We start from the raw sequence: 5806 nt of genomic DNA, 5'->3' as shown, positions 1-5806 counted from the left end.
ATCCAGCACCGCATCCAGAACCGCACTGCGCACTGATCTCCAGGACGCCACACCCCAGCAGGTGTGGGCGATGTGTCCTTGTTTTCCACAGGACTGGCAGACAGTGTCACGAAAACAGCATGCCTTCCATTCATGCGCTTCTCCACAGCTAGCACAGGGCCCTTGGGTGGCAGGCTTCTCGGGATGTGCGGTTGCTGATGATGGGGGCCACGGATTCCAACAGGCGGGGTAGCATACTTGCAGGACTTCCTCTTTGTCCGAGATGTCGGACGCCACGGCCGGGAACACGTGGTATGTCGAAGATGGTGGACGGTCATGGTGTGACCCCTCGAACGCGGTGGCCATTTGCAGTGCTGCTTCCAACTTGAGGTCGGCGGTACCTACAGGTTTACGGTGGAACTTGGCTTCTCGAATGCCCCAAACAAATTGGGATAAGATGATGTCTTCGACATCTTGGAACTCGCAGTCTACAGCCAGCTGGCGAAGTTCAGCCATGAAGGCGGGAGCCGCTTCGTCAGGCCTTTGGAGGAACACAAAATGCATGTTACCGTGTCAATAGAGGGGTCTCCCTGTAGAATGGAACTGGACATGGGCTCATCGTTTTCAATAATCTCTGCAGAAACCTTGCAGAAGCTCTGCCCTGGGGGTGCCCTCCTAACGCAGCCATAGGGTCTGTCCCTACGGGACTTCCAGAAGAACCCTGTGGCCATCAAAGGCGGGGGCAAATTCAGGGTACAATACAAAGACTTTGATGGCCCTTTAGAATTGCTGGTGGTGGAAGGGAGCCTCACGAGTCTGCTGGGACTTTCGTGGTTTGGCCCTCTGGGGTTTGGGGTGACGGGCTGCAGGACTTTAATTCAGTATATGACGAGTTTCTGGGGGTGTTCGATGGCATGCTAGGCTACTCTGAACCCCCAGTTTCCCTTGAACTAGACCCCATGGTGAGGCCCATCCGAATGAAAGCCAGGCGGCCCCCATTCGCACTGCGGCCCAAGATCGAGGCCGAACTGGACCGCCTAGCGGAGCAGGGGGTGCTAGAACCAGTGCTGTATGCCCGGTGGGAGACCCCATAGTCACCCCGGTGAAGCCAAATGGGGATGTCAGAATTTGTACCGATTATAAGTGTACTATTAATAAGAAACTTCAGGACCATGCGTACCCTGTACCGGTGGTCAGTCATGTATTGGCCTCCTTGGCAGGGGCAAGGGTTTTCGGTAAGCTGGACTTGGCCCAGGCCTATCAGCAGCAGCCGGTGGACGAAGCCACTGCCGAGGCCCAGACTATAGTAACCCACCGGGGGGCTTTCAGAGTGCAGCGGCTGCGATTTGGGTTGAGCGTGGCACCAGACATTTTTCAAACCCTTATGGATTGTCTCCTCAAAGGCATCTCAGGAGTCCAGCCATTTTTTGATGACATTTTAATTGCAGCTCCCGACTCCGAGACCTTTGCAGCGTGGCTCCGGATGGTGCTCGAGCACTTCGACAATGCCAGCCTGAAGGTGAAATGGGAGAAATGTCTTCTTGGGGTGCCGCAGGTGGAATTCTTGCAGTGATGGATGCCCAGGGAATCCACCCTATGCAAGATAAGATACGTGCCATCAGTCATGTGCCCACACCCTTCTCCAAGGCAGAGCTACAGGCCTTCTTAGGACTTTTAAACTTCTATCACTCGTTCCTCCCCACAAGGCCACTGTAGCAGAACCTCTTCACTGGCTCCTCGATAAACACGCTCCCTGGGTCTGGGGTTCCAAACACACCACCGCCTTCTGGGCGGTGAAAGAAATGTTGTCCTCCAAGGCTGTCCTCACCCACTTCGATGAACCCCTGCCCATGGTGTTGGCCTGTGACACTTCTCCTTACGGGGTGGGGGCAGTCCTGGGACACAGGCTGGCTGACAGCCGCTAGGTTCCCATTGCCTATTACTCCTGCACATTATTGGCAGTGGAGCACAACTACGCTCAAATAGACAAAGAGGCCCTGGCGATCATAGCTGCCGTAAAAAAATTTCATGACTACCTATATGGCAGGGGCCTTTATGATCGCAACTGACCCTCTTGGCCCTGCTTGCCCTGGACTGCCAGACCCCACAAATGCTGTTTCCCCGGGTGCTGCGATGGTCCATCTTCCTGGTGGGGTACCAGTACTTGCTCATCCACTGCCCCGGTAAAGCGATGGGCCATGCCGATGCACTGAGCCGCCTTCCGCTGCCTTCCTCTGATCCAGATCTGGCCCCAGCACACCACATCACCCTCCTGGAAGACCTGCCCGAGCGCATCCTCTCCCGGGTCATGAACTGGGTGGGGAGGGGGTGGCCTGCCAGCCTAGTGGGACCCAAATTCTTGGTGTTCTCGGCTTGCTGTGATGAGTTGTCCTCCCACAAGGGGTGGTTGCTGTGGGGCAGCTGGGTGGTGATACACCCACCTCTGCAAAGTCGAGTACTAAGCACCCTGTGTGAGAGCCATCCAGGAATAGTCAGGATGAAAGCCCTAGCCCGGAGCTATGTGTGGTGGCTGGGGCTGGACAATGAAATCGAGGACACAGTAAATGTCAGGAGTCCCAACCCGTGCCTCTGAAAGCACCAGTGCAGCCATGGGAGTTGTCCCACAAGCCACGGGCAAGGTTACATCTGGATTTTGCTGGGCCCTTCCAGGGACAGATCTTCGTTTTGTTGGTAGATGCTTACATGAAGTGGCTGGAGGTGGTACTGGTCCCATCTACCTCAAAAGGAACCAGTGGTGGGAGTTATTTGTAAATAAACCTATCGTGTGTGTGTGTGTGTGTTGGGTGTGGTTAAGAATGGGAATATAAGGAGGCCATGGGTTCCGCAAGTTATCTCAAGTGCTCCTATGCATGAATAAAGGGCTTTATAGTAAAGCTCCAGCAATTTGAATCATCCCCAGAATCAAGCTGGCAGTCAGTGAAAATGTTGAATGAAAGTTTTTCTACACTGGGGTAGTAATCTGATGTCTGTAACTTGCCCTTTTAAGCAGTCTAGCTGCCTTGTTGTGAACCAACTGAAACTTGCATTGAAGTAGAACATCACATTTCTCCAAGCATCTTGTCCATTGTCCGCAACCTTTGACCTCAGCAACTGAATTTCATTCAGACAATGACAAATTGTGTCAGTGTTAAAGACATAAAGGTTAAAGTTCATAGGTAGCACATTAGAGGATTCCATGCAATACGGAGTAGGCAGTCCCTCCCGGTTACCTCATCCCCCAGCCCTGGTAAATGACTGTTGGGGGGGGGGGGGTTGTCCCTATTTTTGACTTAGGAGTCAAATGCCTTTTTAATAATGGTGTTAATGTGGGTTGCTATAGTTGTCATTCTTCAGTTTTCAGCTCTTTCCTTATGTTTTCTAGAAGCTTAAATTTCTGATTGGGAAAAAAGATCCATTGAGCCTCTAATGCACATATGCATAAATGCACATGCTTGAACACTAAGGCACCATGCAGTGAACAGTGTGTCATTGCACACACTGTAGATGCAGAGATATATCTTGCCCTGCTGTTAGTCTACTGGAGGACAAATATGTGTTTTTAATCTATTTATAACCAAAGGGACATGCTTGTAGCTTTTAAACTGGTGAGAGAGTGACGCCCGCAGAGTAAATTAATCCAGCAGCAAAAGATGGAATAGAACCTTCAGCAATGAATAATGGGCCTATACATGGGGCTGCCCTTGAAAATGATCCAGAAACTTTTTTTTTTGCTGTCAAGTCACAGCTGATTTATGGGGACCTCCTTGGGTTTTCAAAGCAAGAGGCAACAGAGGTGGTTTGCCATTGCCTGCCTCTACATAGTGACCCTGAGATTTTGTGGTGGTCTCCCATCCAAATACTATCCAAGGCCAACCCTGCTTAGTTTCTGAGATCTGGTGAAATCTGGGTAGCCTAGACTATCCAGGTCAAGGCTATAGCTCTTGCAAGATGTGGCAGCCTGTTTATTGGCAGGACCATATTACTCCCGTTTTGAGGTCCCTTCAGTGGATGCTGATTTGTTTCCAGGTCCTATTCAAGGGGCTGTTGTTCACATTTTGATATATTATGAAACATTTAAAATGGTAGCTGGTTAGTTAAACAGTAAATATACCCAGTTTCTTTAAAACTCCTAAAATTAAAGTAAAATAAATAACTGTACAAACCCAATAAAAATACTAATAACTAAGATAAAATGTTAGCTAAAACTTTTCATCATTTTTGGAAAATGCTGTTTCACATGCATATTTTCACTGCCACATTGGTAAGATGGTGTTTATAGCTCAAGGTCCTGTCCTGGGTAATGCCAAGGTCTTCGGTGTATGGTTATGTGTAAGTTGGGTGCCATTAAGGTAGAAATTCTGTTCACAGTTGGCAAAATTGTTATTGTGATGGAAACAGGAGCATTCTGTTTTTCCTAGACTTGGGATAAGCCACCATTTACAGTAGTAGTCAACCAAAATTTTGAGGTTCCTAGTCAGTATTTCCTCAGTCCTTTCAAATGATTTGTGCCTTACTGCAATCGCCATGTCATCAGCATAAGCAAACTTCCTGGATATCGTCTCATAGTAATGTATGAGTTTAATGCATTTTATAACTGTTTTATAGTGTATTGCTTATCCAGTTGTTTCTTACTGTTTTTATATTGTTGTTATCCACCTTGGATCCTGAAGTATTCAGCAGCAAAGTGGGCATATCCCAGTATGCTCTTGCAAGAGCATTACACTCAGGAAATAAGAACCTCCTGGAGGTCCCTGACCTGAGAGTGATCTGGCTGTCCTCAACCAGGGCCAGGGATTTTTCATTCCTGGTCCCTGCCTGGTGGAACTCTCTGCCGGAAGACATTTGTGCCCTGCAGGAGTTACTACCTTTCTGCAGGGCATGCAAAGCAGAGATGTTTCACCAGGGATTCAGTTGAGGACAGCGAGGGAACAGTATGACATCTGGCACTCTCATAGAGTTCCCCATCCCTCACAACCCCTCCCCCCAAGGAGGCTCGGGAGCTGATTCCCCCCCCCCCGCCATCTTGTATATGTTCTACTTCCTTATCTGTTTTAGGTGGTTTTAATGCTGGTTTTAATTTAAAGGACTTTGTAGATTATCTTGTTGTAAGCCACCCTGAGCCCTACTTGTAGGGAAGGGCAGCCTAGCGAATCTAATTAAATTAATTAATTAATAATCAATATTATAAAATAAATAAATAAATTGGGAGGGTCTTGAAACAGTAATTCTTGATTTCAGAAGAGGGGGATTACAAGAGTGTTCTTCTTTTTATCAATTAAATGTTGGAGGGTATCAGATTTACACTACCTCTGATCTGATCTGCTCCAAGAGCCTGCTCCTTCTCAGTATTAGGTTTTGACCTTCTGAAATGCTGGTCTTGTTTACCTGGTTTACAGGGAAACAATTGATTTGCAAGATAGCTGGTGTACTATAGCACATAAGAGACTGAGCAATGGATGACTCAGAAATTCCCATTTGAATTTCACCTTTGATGAACTCACTGGGTGGACATAAACAAGCCAATCCCTCCAATCCCTCCCTCTGTCCTCCAATATAGAGATAATAATACTGGTCTACCCATCTAGCCAACATCTGTCCTGCCCTTTCTCCATGGAACTCTGGGTGACCTTCATTTTATCCTCAGAACAGCCCCGTGAGGAGGTTTAGTCTGACAGTGGCCAGCCCAAGATGAACCCAGATCTTCACTATCTGAATTCTGTTATATTAACCACTATAACAGAGTGACCTACCTTGTAACATTGTTGTAAGGACTACAACAAGATAACACATGGAAAGCATTTTGAATATTTGAAAGTGTTATACAAAT

Source organism: Gekko japonicus, unplaced genomic scaffold (genome assembly GCF_001447785.1).
Source record: "Gekko japonicus isolate JY-2015 unplaced genomic scaffold, Gekko_japonicus_V1.1 scaffold419, whole genome shotgun sequence".
NCBI lineage: Eukaryota > Metazoa > Chordata > Lepidosauria > Squamata > Gekkonidae > Gekko > Gekko japonicus.
This window is presented reverse-complemented; position numbering follows the sequence as displayed.